The sequence below is a fragment of the Protopterus annectens genome, chromosome 6.part0 (assembly GCF_019279795.1).
Source record: "Protopterus annectens isolate FY-2018-M chromosome 6.part0, PAN1.0, whole genome shotgun sequence".
In the NCBI taxonomy this organism is placed as follows: Eukaryota; Metazoa; Chordata; order Ceratodontiformes; family Protopteridae; genus Protopterus; species Protopterus annectens.
Genome location: NC_056737.1, coordinates 1,144,697,954 through 1,144,715,967, shown reverse-complemented (window position 1 = coordinate 1,144,715,967; position 18,014 = coordinate 1,144,697,954). Strand labels below are relative to the sequence as shown.

The following is an 18,014-nucleotide window of genomic DNA, read 5'->3' as shown; positions in this document are numbered from 1 at the left end:
CATAGTGATTTAGTCTTGTCCAAGTAGAATCGCAATTGTCTATGCACATCAATTAATGCAGGGGGTATTCTCCTTTGTTAGAAAATTTTAGAAAAAAAAGACTGGCAGATCAATTGTTTGATTAATGGTCAAATCCGAAATAACTTTGTGTAAGAAGGTGGGATTAGTCTGTAGTGATACTCTGTCTTTATGGAAAACCATGTAAGGATGTTTTATGCACAAGGCCTGTACATCAGATATTCACCTTGCTGTGGTAATAGCTACCAAGAATAAAGTTTTCCAGGATAAAAATTTTATATCACAAGTGGTAGCAGATTCAAAGGGAGGATGAGTCAAGGATTGTATAACTAGTGTCAAATTCCAAGGTTCGATTGGCTCTTTGAAGGGTGGTCTAATGTGCTTGACACCTTTCAAAAAGATTTTACAGAGATGGTGAGAAGTCAAGGATGAGTCCTGGAAGCCATTGTGGAAGTTAGAGATAGCCGCCAGGTGTACTCAAACAGTTGAAGTTGCCACTCCCGAATGGAGGAGATTTGATAAATAGTCCAGTACGGAAGTAAGTAAAGCTGAAAAGGGGTCTTATTCCCTCTCTCAAGACCAAATTATGACTCTTTTCCACTTGCTGAGATAAAGTTTCCTGGTGAATGGTTTATGAGAAGCCAGAAGAATGTTACGTACAGGGGGAGATAAATTATTTTGCCTGGCAATTATTGGAAGTGGAGAAACCAAGCTGTCAGCTTGAGACTCGATATGTTTGGATGTCTCAACCCTTGCTGGTGCGACAGCAATTACAGAGTTGGATCCAGAATCCATGGTTGGTGTACTAGTTGAGGCCAAAGGAAGGGAAACCAAACTTGTTGGGGCCAATAGGGTAAAATGAGGATTACTTTGCTTCTCAACCAAAGAGCTTTCTTTAGACGTTGCGAGATCAGAGGAAGGGGAGGGAAAGCATAATGAAGTCCCGTGCGCCATTCACGTACTACAGCATCCCTCAGGTACTCCCCCCTTTGGGGGAATTGGGGAAAAGTAGCTGCTACATTTGTGGTTTGCGGGGGGATGCGAATAGATCACAGCAAGGCTGGCCCCAGTGACTGAAGATCTTTGCTGCTATGACAGGGTTGAAGGACCACTCGTGAGGCAGAAGAATGCATCTGCTCAGTTTGTCTGCAATCACGCTGGAATCCCTGGGAATGTGTGTTGCTGTCAGAAAGCTGTTGGAAGATATCACCCATTGCCAAATTCTCATGACTTCCTGACACAACGGGTAAGACTTGGTTCCCCCTTGCTTGCTGATATACCAGACTACTGACATGTTGTCCGACTGGATAGCAATTGTCCATGACGGGAGGACAGACGGGAATGCTTGCAATGATAGAAGCACTGCCCTCAGTTCTAGAACACTGATATGCAGATTGGCCTCCATGGGGGACCAAGTGCCTTGGACTGTCTTTCCCTGGAAGTGCCCCCCCACCCCATCAGGAGTGCGTCCGTGGTCACTATGACCTTGGGCTGAGAGGGACAGAAAGGATGGCTCCATAGGTCTTTTCCTGGCTTCATCCACCAAATTGTCTCATTTGCATTGATCTGTTATGTGGATCTGAAAGGACATAGGATGAGTCAAAGGGGATCACTGTGTTAGTAAAAGCCACTGTAGAAGCCTCATGTGTAGTCTTGCTGGACGACCTATAGTAATCAATGCTGCCATTGATCCTAGTAGCTGAAGTACTGCCCAAGCTGAAACCTTGTCCTGAGAGAGTATCACCTGAAGTTGAGATCGTAGTCTTTCTAACCTGTGAAGTGGAAGGGAGACTAGGCAAGACTGAGTGTCGAAACCTGCTACTATGAATTCCAGATTTTGAGTAGGAGTCATCCTGCATTTTTCCACATTTATTGAGATCCCTAAGGATTTTGCTAGCTTTAGGGTGTAATGTAAGGCTGTAACCAGTAGACTCTTGGTAGGAGCAGTAAGGAGCCAATTGTCTAAATATGGTAACACCCTGAATCCATGCAGTCTTAAGTGAGCATTTACCACTGCCATGCATTTGGTGAACACTATGAGGGCCATAGAAAGACCAAAGGGCAGCACTCGGAATTGGTAGTGATTGTCTCCCAGCCAAAAGTAGAGGAATATCCTGGAACATTTGTCCATTTTATATGGTAATACGCATCCTGAAGATCTAGCGAGCACATTCAATCATCTTTCTCTAGAAATGGGAGGATAGACTGAACCATGACCATCTGCAATTTTGTCTGTCTGACAAATTTGTTTGGGATGCTGAGGTCCAGAATTGGCCTCCAGTCCCCTGTCTTTTTTGGCACTTAAAAGAACCTTGAGTAAAATCCGGATTCTATCTGTTCTGGTGTGACTGTTTGGAAGACTATTTTTAGAAGTAGCTTTTGAATTTCTTGAGCTTCTGCTTCCTGTTGACTGGGTGAAATGTTGGGAATATGCCTTAGTAGCCATGGGTAAATATTGAAAGGAATGTGATAACCTCTGGTAATTATCATCTGCACCTAAGAATCTGTGGTTATGGATTGCTAGACAAGGTGGTGCAGAGAGAACTGACTACTTCCAGAGGTAAGCAATCGGGCCGCTTATCAGGAGTGGTAATAGGGCTATTCAGAGAAAGAATCTCTGGAGTAAAACAACAGCAGACTTGGATTCACCAAACACGATTTAATAAGAGTATCTGTCTCTGACGTCTCGGCCTTAGCCTTCAAGGAGTACAGAATAAGTATAAAGCACATCATTTATATACAAACTAAATCCATTGATTAAAAACAATTAAACAATTAATTAATTAAAAAATCAATTAAACTAGCAGCATTTTCCAATTAAAATCCTCGTTTAGTCCCTTTGGACATAAGGTTTTAAATTTTAATATATAAACAGATTCTTTATATAACAACATTTGTTTAATTTTTGACTGTTCATATTTATAGTCAGGTAATTGTTCTAAAATTGTCGCTTGTAACAACTTGTCATTGTTGTAATGATTTTCAAAAAAATGTCTAGCAACAGGGCTTTCAGTTTTGTTATTAATAATATCCCTAACATGTTCCAAAAGACGAACCTTAAAGGGTCTCTTCGTTTCCCCTATATAAACTTTGTTACAGGGACATCTTAATGCATAGATTACCCTCTCAGTGTGACAGCAAAAATAACTATTGGCTTTGAAGGGGATATTATTAATATGGCTAAAACTAGGGATGACATACCTACAAGCCTAACACTTGCCACACTGATAAGTCCCTTTATGACTAATGTTACTTTCAATAGTTTCTATTGGATAATTGAACTTACTTCTGACTAGAAAATCTCTGATATTTCTTCCCCTTTTATATGAGAATTTTAGACTAACATCTAACCAAGATTTAACATTATCCAAAGTACTAAAATACTTCCAAAACATAGAGACAATATTGATAAACTCAGATGTATAACATCCGTAAGTGGTGACAAAATACATAACCTCCTGTTGTTTCCGTATAGACTGATTTGTAAAGGAACCAAACTTTCTATCATGTACCATATTACGCTTATGATGTCTCTGATCATGTGTATATAATTTATTATAACTATCATCTAGGATAGTCATATTATACCCTTGATAAAAAGGATTCATACAACAAATCAATTTCTTTATTAAATTCCATAGTTTCATTGCATAATCGAGATATACGTAGCATTTCTCCGTATGGTAGTGAATGTATCGTATAAGGCACATGTCCACTATTACCGTGGACATATTGTGTTAGACCTTCAAATTTCCTATTTATTGAAGTGACTAACCTATAACCACTTGAAATATCTAAAATCACATCCAAAAATGGTATTCTGGTATCAATAATAAGGCCATCGAAGTCCAAACAAAATCTATTTAATTTCAAGTCTGATATAAATTGTAGGGCCATAGCCTGTTCCCCGTTCACTAAAAAAATTAAATCATCCACATATCTATAATATCTAACAACATGATTTTGAAAAAACTTATGTTTATAAATATACTCAAACTCAAAAAGTCCCATCGCCAAATTAGCGTACATGGGGGCAAAAGAAGCCCCCATGGCCGTCCCTCGTTTCTGATGATATAGTGTGTGATTAAATTCAAAATAATTATTAGTTAAAGAAAAATATACTAATTCAATAATAAATTCTGAGACAGGGGAGCAGCCTAAGAACATCCTCAAAGCTTCTATACCAAACTCATGACTAATGTTAGTGTACAATCTTTTAACATCAACAGTCATCCAATACATATTTTTATTCCATTTGATGTCACTAATTTTATTCAAAAAATCAAATATATCTGTTAAAAAGGAGGGCAACTTTTTAACATAAGATAACAAATGATTATGTAAGAATATTCCTAAGTTATGTAAGAAATATTTACGTCCTGATACTATTGGACGACCTGAGGGTTTCACTAGATTTTTGTGAATTTTAGGCAGGCAATAAAAATATGCCATGCTATATCCTTCTGCCTGAAATTTGTTCTTAACATCCTTCATCTCAAAATATCCTAGTCTGTAACCCTTTTGTATGAGATCAGTATATTGTGAAATTGCCAAGTTATACCTATCAAAATCACAAATTTCATATGTGTTATTATCATTCAAATGCGACATGCACATATCAAAATAATCATTTATATTCAACACAACAAGTTTATTCCCCTTATCGGCAGGTTTAAACACAATATTATTATTCTTACTTAATTCTTTTAGAATATTCCATTCCTGATAAGACATATTATATTTGATATTTTTCCTATTTTTCATAAATTCTTGATGGCCTATTTCCACAGAATGATTCACCATTTTAATAAAGTTAGAAATTTCATAATTAATGACTTTAGGTATGAAATTACTGCTAGACGGAACATTGTCTGTATTAAGTTTTACATATGCATTAAACGGTTCATCCGATACACAAGAGTAAAAACTATCATCCAAACTGGAGAAACTAGAGTCCAACACATTTTGCTCACTATCAGAATTTAAACTAAAGAAATACTTCAAAAATAACTTCCTACTAAACCTAAATACATCCATTTGCATGTCATAAAGTCTAGAGACAACAGTTGGAATGAACTTCAACCCCAATTTTAGCACTGAAAGTTCATTGTCATTAAACAAATAGTTAGACAAATTAATAACATAATCGTCCGTATTATTAGAGGCAAAACTACCATTTACCTCTTTTATAGCCGCCCCGTCTAGATTGTTCTGATGAAAAGTTCTCTGTATAGTCCCTTTGGCGTTTTTGCCATGTTGTATCTCTCTGGGCTTGTGGCTGATCCGCACGAAAATTCTGTCTTAACTGTTCTGGATTTTCGGCTGCTGGTAAGTGAGGAAAATCTGTGTCTGCCTCATCATCTTCCCACGAAGTATAGCCATTTTCTGACGCTGACGCTGAAGAATTTAACGGACGTGTTCTGCCTGAATCCTGTTGGAACCTAACGTGTTTACGTCCTCTGCTCCGATTGGTTCTTGACAAAAAAGCCTTGTTTAACTCATAGTCACGTAGGTCTCTAATCAGTTTACCTTTTTTTCTTTCGATAAGTGTCAGTTCATAATCTTTCAGTTTCTCATTAACCTGTATGAGAAATTCATCTAAAAAAGATGTTGAAACACTTTTTGATATATCACTACACATTTTTTTAATGTCCATACACAGCTCCTTCTGTTTTAATCGATCGCGTTCAATCAATATATGTAGCCATTCTGTCACACAATTGTGGGCTGCAGATACCCATTTTTTATGAAACATAATGTCAGTATCTTTAGTAAGGTCAAAAGGTGTTGTGGGATCTTTAAACACCCTTAACCCTCTCGGAGTTGTCTCAGTCTCTATGTATCTTTGTAGACCACAAATATTGAAAAATGTCGCTGTTTCTTTAACCATTTTTTTCTCCAAATTTTCAAGTAGCAACTTATGTTCTGCATTATCCGGTATACAGGTCTTTCTCCCCACACTACAAAAGGGATTGGGGAAGCGTTTCTTCCGTTCGTCTTCCCACTTATCCCAAAGTGTGTTGCTCTTATCAGAGCAGTTCTGTTTCCAAGCTGTCGCTCACCTCTTTCTGTAACATTACTCACAAAATTGTCCAACGATAGCTGGCTACCATCCATAGTATCCCGTAGCACTCGGGGAAATTGTGCAAGCGAATCCATAGATGTAAATAACAGCAACAAAAGCACCAACTCCAAAGCACACTCGAATAAAACAACAGCAGACTTGGATTCACCAAACACGATTTAATAAGAGTATCTGTCTCTGACGTCTCGGCCTTAGCCTTCAAGGAGTACAGAATAAGTATAAAGCACATCATTTATATACAAACTAAATCCATTGATTAAAAACAATTAATTAATTAAAAAATCAATTAAACTAGCAGCATTTTCCAATTAAAATCCTCGTTTAGTCCCTTTGGACATAAGGTTTTAAATTTTAATATATAAACAGATTCTTTATATAACAACATTTGTTTAATTATTGACTGCAATCACGCTGGAATCCCTGGGAATGTGTGTTGCTGTCAGAAAGCTGTTGGAAGATATCACCCATTGCCAAATTCTCATGACTTCCTGACACAACGGGTAAGACTTGGTTCCCCCTTGCTTGCTGATATACCAGACTACTGACATGTTGTCCGACTGGATAGCAATTGTCCATGACGGGAGGACAGACGGGAATGCTTGCAATGATAGAAGCACTGCCCTCAGTTCTAGAACACTGATATGCAGATTGGCCTCCATGGGGGACCAAGTGCCTTGGACTGTCTTTCCCTGGAAGTGCCCCCCCACCCCATCAGGAGTCGTCCATGGTCACTATGACCTTGGGCTGAGAGGGACAGAAAGGATGGCTCCATAGGTCTTTTCCTGGCTTCATCCACCAAATTGTCTCATTTGCATTGATCTGTTATGTGGATCTGAAAGGACATAGGATGAGTCAAAGGGGATCACTGTGTTAGTAAAAGCCACTGTAGAAGCCTCATGTGTAGTCTTGCTGGACGACCTATAGTAATCAATGCTGCCATTGATCCTAGTAGCTGAAGTACTGCCCAAGCTGAAACCTTGTCCTGAGAGAGTATCACCTGAAGTTGAGATCGTAGTCTTTCTAACCTGTGAAGTGGAAGGGAGACTAGGCAAGACTGAGTGTCGAAACCTGCTACTATGAATTCCAGATTTTGAGTAGGAGTCATCCTGCATTTTTCCACATTTATTGAGATCCCTAAGGATTTTGCTAGCTTTAGGGTGTAATGTAAGGCTGTAACCAGTAGACTCTTGGTAGGAGCAGTAAGGAGCCAATTGTCTAAATATGGTAACACCCTGAATCCATGCAGTCTTAAGTGAGCATTTACCACTGCCATGCATTTGGTGAACACTATGAGGGCCATAGAAAGACCAAAGGGCAGCACTCGGAATTGGTAGTGATTGTCTCCCAGCCAAAAGTAGAGGAATCTCCTGGAACATTTGTCCATTTTTATATGGTAATACGCATCCTGAAGATCTAGCGAGCACATTCAATCATCTTTCTCTAGAAATGGGAGGATAGACTGAACCATGACCATCTGCAATTTTGTCTGTCTGACAAATTTGTTTGGGATGCTGAGGTCCAGAATTGGCCTCCAGTCCCCTGTCTTTTTTGGCACTTAAAAGAACCTTGAGTAAAATCCGGATTCTATCTGTTCTGGTGTGACTGTTTGGAAGACTATTTTTAGAAGTAGCTTTTGAATTTCTTGAGCTTCTGCTTCCTGTTGACTGGGTGAAATGTTGTGAATATGCCTTAGTAGCCATGGGTAAATATTGAAAGGAATGTGATAACCTCTGGTAATTATCATCTGCACCTAAGAATCTGTGGTTATGGATTGCTAGACAAGGTGGTGCAGAGAGAACTGACTACTTCCAGAGGTAAGCAATCGGGCCGCTTATCAGGAGTGGTAATAGGGCTATTCAGAGAAAGAATCTCTGGAGCCCTGATTATGCAGACGCCCTCTGGAGGGGTGTCTTCCAGATGAGTTCCCCCTCTATCCTGGAGGGTTGAACTCATCACATGTGTCACGGAAGGGACCCTGGGATTTCTTGTACCACACCTTTCCACTTCTCTGATTCCTAGAGTAGGATCATTGGGGGGTGATGGAAAAATGCATGCCTACAGCAGACAGGGTCTTTCCATCCTTTTCATACCTGGCTAAGTTATCTTTTACCTTTGGGCCAAAAACAGAAGAGGCTTTCACAGGAGTGTTGAGAAAGAAAGACTTAAAAGGGTCTGCAAAATCACATAGAAGCATCCAGGCGTGATGGTTCATGACAATGCCTACACCCACTGCTCTAGCTTCCCCTTCAGTAGTATGAGAAATCAACCGCATGGATGAACTAGATATTGATTCCAGAGTGGCAAGCTGTGAGGCAACTTTGTCACATACCTCATCAGAAACTGCTCCTGCTAAGGTTTCAGAGAGTTCCAAAATTAGGTCTCTCTGGAGACAAGTAAAATATGCCAAGTAATTCAAGGACTGAATGGCAAAGTTTAATGAAGAATATACCCGCTTCCCTAACCTGTCCATCGCCTGAGACTTCCTGTTTGGAGGATGGACAATAGGGCTCTCCTCAGCAAGTGCTTTCCTAGTGGTCGCCACCACCACTATAGAATCTACTGATAAGCCTTTGGACCAGTGTGGGTTGCCCTCTGGTGGAGAGAGAATTTTGTCAAGTCTCCAGGGGATGGGTTCAATGGTGTCAGGATTTCTCCGAGTGCACTACACGATGAGCTGAACAAGGTCATCTGCCAGTGGGGTCACCCAGGAAGTAGAGGGTTGAGCATGGAAAGCCTGCAAGAATACAAATTCCTCAGAGGAAGGGTTGGTGGGCTTCCATTGTCCTCACTGCTTTAAAATTGCCAGTATGTCTCCAATGGAGACATCCTCAGGGGTGACCATGGGGATCCTTCCCCTTCATTGTAGTCTGTATCTTTGGTAAGGGATTCTTTTGGGGGAATTCATGTGCTTCTTCTTGCATGATCTCTTATGGGATACCTCCTCAGCAGGGGCATCTGAAAAGGACTCTGAAGAGTGGGTGCCTTGTGGAAGAGTATCTTGAGGTTCCCGTGCTTGATGTCCCGGAGTAGTAGACTGTGTCAGCTGCGGTTCAGAGGAAATATATATATGGCACTCCAGCACTAAAGGAACCAGATGTGAGCCTGCAGAGACAAGTGCCCTCTCCATCACCTGGAAAGCAGGCCCACCCAAAGAGGGATGGGAGCCCAGAACTGAGAAAGACAACCTCGGAACCAGGGAAAAAGCCCACCTCCAGGGAAAGAGCCACGAGAGGACTCGGTGCCACCAGGATAACCTGAACTGTAGTAGATGGCACTGTAGAAAAAAAATAGGTGCCTTACTAGGGATCACAGTGCCGACAAACCAGTCACAATCCTGAGGATGGCTTGACTCCAAGTGAGTCAAGGACCATATAGTAGACTCCGGAGCTATGGTAAGGTCTACCACTGGAACCAAAGAAGTTGGTACTAGGATAGGTGTCGGTGTCGCCATCGAGGGCTCCAATACCTCCAAGGGGGTCGAAGGAGGAATATATGTTGGAGTCTGTGGAGAAAATTCCTCAGCCCTGGGTGGGAGGTAGGATTTAGAAGGAGTTGGAATTTTTTCTGGCCGATCCACCAAGCTGATCCACTAGTCTCACTATGTCAAATTCCGAAAGGCTCCTGGAGAAGCAGGTTGACATCCCAGATGGAGACTCAGGGCGTTCTAGGAAAGGACTGCACTGTTGTCCAAAAAAGGGGTCTGCTGACAGGGAATATCGGTTCCAGAGTAATATTTTGCCCTTCAGCACCATGGTCAAAGGACCAGCAAGTTGTGTAGGGGGGGGTAGTGACCTGAATTGGAGAGACTATTTTTGGTGCAGAGAGGGGCATCAGTACTGTAGCAGGAGTAGAAGTTTTGGGTGGTTCAGTAATCACGAGTGGCACTGTAGTAGGTGTTTGAGGCACTGGTGCCGAGGACGGTACTGTAGTAGATGTTTGAGGCCCTGGTGCCAAGGATGGTACCATAGAAGGGGTTTGAGGCCCTGGTGCCGAGATTGCAGGAGTCAGTTTAGGAAATTTTGCCTTTGATTCCGTGGGAGTTTTAACAGATCTAGAGTCACTAGCACATGGAGAGGAAGGTACAGATTGACTCCTCTTTTTATGTTTCTTTTTAGGTGGGGTTGAGCCTTCCTCCTCAGATATAGCCTCCGAGAAAGGAGTTTTTAGGAGACCTTTGAGTATCAGTTTATTTTTCCTTTCTGTCAAGGTATCGGCACTAAAGCCCTTACATAAGTCGCATGGGGGTTGAACATTTAGATGCGGTACCCCGAGACAATAAACACAGGACAAATGTCCATCAAAATTTGGCATTTTCCTGCTACACTGATCATATTGCTTAAAGCCTGTTGCCCCCTTTTTACCAGCCATTGTTAATAATAAGGAAAAGCCTTGCCAAATAACAATATATGACACACACACACACAGTCAAGAAAAGGACTGTTTTTGTTTTTTGTTGGTTACCAATAATGTTAATAAGAAGTACTCAATGGGTAAAAAGAAAGAAGGGGGCGGATACCAGCAATGGTATTAAAAATTACCACAGAGGTAAGAAAGGCCTGTACCAACAATAGTATGAAGAACACCAAAAAACTTGGTAAGGAATCAGAAAGAAGCACTCAAACAGGAAGCAAGGGTAGCAAACTCTAAACGACTACTAATAAAACAGAAATTCACAAAAGTAGAAAAAAATTATTTCAAAAGAAGTATACATTTTAAGTCACTTAACTTGAGAGCTGGCCTGACGCGTCTTGATATTATACATGGCAAATGAGATCTGAGGTGATAGAGAGAGGGGCACTATGGGTAAGCTTAGCTCGAGAGTTTTTTGGCTGGCACAAGCTTGTTATAACGGCCGACTCGGTTCTGAGGATGGAACCGATACTCATCAGTAAGGAATGAATGAAGATTAACAACATCAGATGAAAGGTTACTTCTGGACATGAGTACTTTTACTTCTGTATCTTAAAACCCTCATCCATGCTAGGTAACATGTCTAATACCTGACCTTTCCTTGACCCTTTCTGTACTAATTCAGTGAATCTTTTTTAGCCAGTAACTCCTTTATTTCATTCTCACTGCTTGTTCTGGATGTAGGGATGTTTGACTCTGCTTTTAGATGATTAAAATCTCCTAGTAGCTCATCTTCCTGTTCTAAGGTCTTAGCCTTCCGCTTACCTGTTCATTGTCCTTTCTTTCATTATAGGGTGTTCAATATACTGTATATAATAAGCATCTTTCATCTTCTCTTCTCTCTTATCTGACCTCTAAACTGCTAACTTCTGATGATTTTTGGGGTTCCCCTCTTATCTGTTCAACTTTTTTGTCCTCAAGTGCCTCATAGTTTTGCACTTGCTCAATGTATAATGCCTTCTTTCTCCTTATCTTGCCCATTCTATCCTGCCTACACAAAAAATATCCTGAGCTTGAACGGTGCTGGTCTCTTTGATGATCTACTAATGTTTATGGCATATCTACTGTATCCGATTCTACCTGCTGCATCACTGATATGTTACTCCTTTCTTAAATATTTACTGAAAAATAACATCCCAGAGAAGAACCAGTGATTCTTTTGCCAGCTCTGTGGCACTGCGGGATAAAGCCTTGACTGCAATCCCAGTGAATTGAGTTCACCTAGAGAATCTGGATGGTTGCACAGAATGTCATCTTGCTCATCCTAAGGAGGAAAGGTGATAGTGGGTCTGTATCAAATACTCAACGAGGCATTGCAGCAAATTTTATTATTTATTTATTTATTTAAATTTGTTGACCGGGAGTGTCCGACTGGACGTGGGTCCATTTTCAGCGGAGGCCCGGGGAGAAAAGCTCCACAGTAAAATAAACAGACAGTAGTTACTTACATTGGATTACATAGTGATTAACAATTTAACATAGAAATTACTTACAACATATTTACAGATGAAGAACATAGTACATCAGTAGACAACTAGAATCTTTATCTGTGAAGTACATAACAGGCATTAACAAATGTAACAATGAGAAGTTCCTGCTGTATAATAAGTACTAGGCTTATGAGCATCTGAGCTTGCTATAATCAAGGTAGTTAGTGGAGTGGAAAGAAAGGTAGTAGTTGGATGGGGTGGATAATATTAGAGTGGCAGTTGCAAGGGCATAGCCAGCATGTTTTTAGGTGCGCTTTTAATAAAGTTTTGAAGTTGGTGCATGATGGTACGGAGGTAATTGTGGGTGGGAGTGAGTTCCATAATTTGGCTATGGCGCAACAGAATAGTGCTTCACCAGCAGAGTTATTGGCTTTAGTGATCTGCAAGTGATTTTTGTTGCTGGATCTTAGTGGTCTGGTGGTGCGATAGGGTTGTAATAGATTCTGGAGGGATGGGACATTTAGTGGATGGTTTACTAGTTTGTGGGCGAGTGAGAGTTGATACCACTGAAGGAGGTGAGGGAGTTCAAGTCAGCTCAGTTCAGCAAGTGAGAGACAGTGGTGACTACGGTAGGATGCCCCTGTGGCGAATTTGGCGATTTTGTTGTAGCAGGTCTCTAGTTTGTTTAGATCACATTGCCTTAGGTTGGTATATACTGGGAGGCATAAAGTAGGGTGGAGATAAGGTGGGAATTTTCTATTGAAATCTTTGCTGCTTTGGTGAGAAATTGTTTATTTCTGTATAATGCTCCTAGTTTTTTGTGGACTTTTTTTATGGTCACGGATATGTGAATGTCAAATTTTAGTTTATTGTCTAATTCCACTCCTAGGCCTCTTTATCAATGCATACACAGTGAACATACAAAACTGCGAATACTGACATCAACGATTTCTTTCCCTGGTAAAGAAATCGGTTGGCCATCCCTGTAAGTTTGCCATTTTCCCCACTGTAGTGCAATCTTGGAATTGGTATATTTAGTTGGGGGTGTGTGGCGGGCACAACTCCCATATGGGGGGGCAAAGCCCCCCACTTTGTTATGTTTATAATGATGTCTTAGTGTTTTGAGAAAAGCAATTTCTTTTCCAGGGAAAGAAATCACTGATGTCAGCATTCACAGTTTTGTGCGTTCGCTGTGTATGTGTCGATGAAGAGGCGTTCACTGTAACGTCTCTTCGGTGATATGACATAGAGCCGATTTAGTTACTATGCAACTGCCACCTAGTGGAAGACAGATGTTATAGCAGCAGAAGCACAGTTGATGAGCATCTCTTCCTGCCAAACAACAGCATAGTGCTACAGCTGAGATTCAGAATAGACATGGAAGTACACATGCACTACTGTGTTCATTACTGTAGGTGTTGTTTTAGCATGGAGTCCATTACCACTGAACGCATAGATGTAGGAAATAAAGTACTCTACCTGCCTGTGGGACAACTCAACATTAGGTACAAATGCTCCAGGTTTCACATACCAGAAGAATAGTAGAAACATGAGAATTTAGCTTCTCAACTTTTACGTTTCCTCATTTGCTTTCTCTCCAAATTCTTTGCACCTGTGATGAACCTTTGCTTAGTCTCTGTTGCTGTCTTTATCCTTGCTTGGCATACTGCTGATCCATACTGTCTTGCCTATCCATTCTTAAATTGCTATGTAGAACTTTATTCTCCCATTATGATTTGTCTCTGATGTATCGCTTATGATTTTTTTTCTAGCCATTTATTCACTTGCCAACCCTTCTTTCACTCCTTCATTGTATTATATGATAGCTGACTCACCACTTAATGGATCTATGGATATCTTACAACAGAATGCTTACCTAGCCCTGCAGATGTTGTCCGGTTTCTCCTTCACAACACTTCCTGTTTCTGTCCAGGCACAGAGGCAGCCTGGAGAAATAGGAAGGCAGATGGAGAGAGAGAGAGAGAGAGAGAAGAATATAACAGAGTGGTGAGATAACTGGAGGAGAAAGCAAATAAAGAGATGGGTGAATGTGTGCAGGATTCTGAGGAGAAATCTGTTTGATAGAGATGAGTTGGCAAAAGATGGATGTTTAAATACAACCCTCCAGATGGGAGGGTTGTGGGATGATTTACTTAAATAATGATTCAAAATGAGCCAGAAAATGAAGGAGATGTTTCCTGGGGGGGCATTACGGAGAAAATACAAAAGGAGGATGCACAGACAATCCTGAAGAATAGCGGTAAGACGGAAAGAAGACATACGCAGAGAAAGTAAAATAAAGAAAAAGGGAGTAGCAGAAAAGAAGGCAGAAGAAAATGAAAAACTTAAGTAAGTGGTAAGGATTTAAAGTAAAAAGACAAAGAAATGGACAAGCATGATGTGTGGGACAATTAAATAGCCCCATTGGGTGTAAAAGCACCTGAGGTAAGAGCATTTATTCTTATTAACAAAGAGACATTTTATGACATTATATTTTAGACAGGTTTTCAATGGAAAGTGTTTTTGGATAATATTTATTTATTTATTTGTCTTATGTTTACCTGGTTAGTCCACTGGGCCAAGGGCCCATTTTCAGTGGAGACCCGAGGAGAAAAGCTCCAAAAATACATAGTAAAAAGTTAAATGTACAAGATAGACATACATGCAAGATAAAAATACAATATAAAATATTCATGAATGAGAAATATATAGTACATGAAAAAAGTGAACATTGAGTAAAAAAAGATACATGATAAAAAGATAAAGCAATACAGGAGAACATCTCCAGGAATTTGTGATACAAATACATGATATAAAAGGAGATGAAATAAATGCAGCTGTAGTAACAATAACAGTTTAATTGCAAAGTAAAAGCAGACAGCTGTATGAAACTAAAGAAAAAATGTATAACTATGATAGTACAATTGGGGAATTACTAGAGGGATAACTTTTGAGCAATTATCTCTATGAAATGGAGGCACTGCAAGTGGTGTATAGAGGAAGAAGGAGGAGAAATAGAAGAAAAAGGGAGTACCAAAAAAAAAAAAAAGAGAGAGAAAAAAATGATTAGAAGGAGTACAGGAAGTGGGAAAAGGGGGTGGTAGAGTTAGATAAGAGTGGGAAGAAGTTGTTTTTCTTTCAGCTTTTCCCAGTTAGGGGTCGCCACAGCAGAACTCCACTCCGCTAATGATTGGCAGTTGATTTTTATGGTGCTGAGGTGCCAGCCCGACGCCCAACCTTCAACGAAGGCACGCCCATTCACGCATGTCTTTCGAACACCACTCGACTGCAGGGAGGACATGCAAACTCCACAAAGAAGGCGCTCCAGCTGAGAATCGAATGGGAGAACCTCTTGCTGTGAGGCAACAACACTACTGTTGCACCACCGTGGCTTTAAGAGTGGGAAGAAGTAATGAGGGGTTTTGTAAAGGTGGCCAGAGCAAGGAGAAGAAGAGTAGGTGTAAAGGGTAAAAGAAAGAGGAGGAGGAGAGCAGTGGTAGCTAGGGTGAGGAGAAGAAGAGCGGAAGAAGAGGTGGAAGAAAGTTCAGTTAAAGGAGTGCACAGTGAGGTTGTTCTGAAATAATACGAAAAAACAATGACTGTAACCCATGGAATCTTCATGTGATAAAAGCATTTAACAGGGAAACCAAAAGCAAAATCATGTACAATTTTGAACTGAGGTGGAAAGAAAGAGACTTTGAAAGGACATTTGAAAACGTTATATAGAGAAGACCTGGTCATTACAGACGTTTATGATAAAATGAGTTTAAGGACTGGTCGATGGGATTGTAATATTGCGTTAAAAATAGAAAGTGAAAATGATATATGTGGAGGGGAATAGGAGTGGCATAAAATACTGAGGACAACCTAAAGGTCAGGCCACCCCCTACAAAAGGCCTCCACTCAGCAAGTTCTTACTTGGTATACAGCAAAAAATGCACATATATATATAAATATATATATATATATATATATATATATATATATATATATATTCACATATACATATATATGGGTCTACTTCAGAAGATTGACAGACCATTTGATCGACATTCATTTGGTCGACAGCTCATTTGGTCGACAACCAGTATTCAAGGCACTTTGGGATTTGCCCCCCTCCCCAATGTTGTGCGACCCTGGAGTTGTTATATATAGTTAGGAGGGGTGTGGGGGGCACAGATCCACCTATTTTTGTTTAAAAGCATGAAAATACAAGAAAAACTGTACATTTTAAATGAAAATAGGTGGGGGGCTTTGCCCCCCACACCCCTCTTAACTGTATATATCAACTCCAGGGTCACATAACACTGGGGAGGGGGGCAAATCCCTGTTAAGTGCCTTGAATACTAGTTGTCAACCAAATGAGCTGTCGACCAAATTAATGTCGATCAAATGGTCTTTCGATCTTCTGACGTAGACCCATATATATGTATATGTATATAAATATATATATATATATATATATATATATATATATATATATATATATATATATATATATATATTTATATATACATGTGCATTTTTTGCTGCATACCAAGTAAGAAGTTGCTGAGTGGAGGCCTTTTGTAGGGGCTGGCCTGAGGGAGTTAGAACCCATACTGAAGAGTTATAAAAATACATGCAGTACAGCACAGTAGTATGCAGTGAAAATATTTGTATTATTACTACCAATACAGTTATTGTTCAGAGTTTCAATGAGAAAATTCAATGTTTAATATAAAGTACACATTCATGCATGCATACATTTTTATAATCATTTTCATTTTACATAGTATGCTCATTAAGTGTTTGCCAGATTGCCAGTTCTCATATCTAACCAAATCCTCTGCCATGCCTCACAATTCAGACTGTTTTTGTTTCACACTTTTCACTGTCTTTGTCATATTGTCTTACTAATACTATAAAAAATAAAGCCCTGGAGCAGCCAGGTGAAAAATTCCAAACTAAAACAAATGAAGAAAAAAAAAAAAAAAAAAAAAACAAACAAGCAAAAAAAAAACCTAGCAAAATGTAGTCACCGATTTGATATGAATTAAGTCTATCACTGCATCTTTGTAGTTTTTAATACATTGCTACTAATCTACTTCTATTCTAGTTCTTTACTTCACAAAGTTATAAAAGTCATTGTTCTGGCTTACTGGCTTTATGTTTTTTATATTAACATATAACTATTTTGAACATTCATTTTGGAAAAGGTTCTTCCTCTGTTACTTGTCTCTTTTACAGGTCAGAAAAGTGATGTTTGAAGGTGATTGCACACCACTAATACTCATCATTTTTAGAATCCAAGGCTCAATACCTAGCAAACAGGTCAGACTCTTCCCTATAAGTACTTTTAGAGGCAAAAGAAAAAAAGGTGAAATTACGGTAAAGTGAGAAAAGGATATTCATGAAAGTAACAATGAGCTGGACAGTGGTAAAGAAGTGTTTATAAATTAATGTGGCAAAAGTCAGAAGGGTTCAAAGGGATTAATTAAATGTAATCATTGCCTTCAATATCTTTTGCCATTTCTAAATAAACTACCCTTTTTCCATTGTGATTCCCTCTACGTTCAGTACTCTGACCTATTGCTAATCAGGTGGGCCCTTCCTTTCCCAATGAATCTGCCCCCCAGCATTCCTTAGTTCTCATAGAAGTGGCAGCATAATTCAGTTTCTCTTGGATACTGTGCGTACAATGGAGTGTTTGGCCGACAGTCATCATTGTCTAACTAGGAGGTATTTTCTACTTTACGGATGGACTCTCTCTCTTAAGAAAGGAACATGCAGTGATGCCATTTATTTTGCATTCTGGTGCCTGGCCTGCTTTCCTACTCTACTTTTTTTCTGTCTGATCATCACATGTCTTTGGATATCCTATAATGGGGCAGAGCTCTTCCTTAATTAGCTTCATACAGCCATTCCCGGCCTGCACTTAGGAAACCAAAGTCCGTTTTGGAAAGCTGTGGACTGTCGTCATAGGGAAGAATAGATCTACTGCTGCAGTGGTAGCTTGTTCCGTACTACCTATCTGGCTCACAGCATGGTATGCAAAATCCTGAAGTAAGGGAGGCTGTAAGAGTGCAGTC

General features: G+C 39.9%; 1 protein-coding gene across 4 annotated transcripts in view; it reads left to right on the top strand.

Annotated features, from left to right (window-relative positions):
* The window catches only part of UPP2 (uridine phosphorylase 2), a 344,136-nt gene that overhangs the window by 260,597 nt on the left and 65,525 nt on the right, over positions 1–18,014 (top strand). The window lies entirely within an intron of this gene.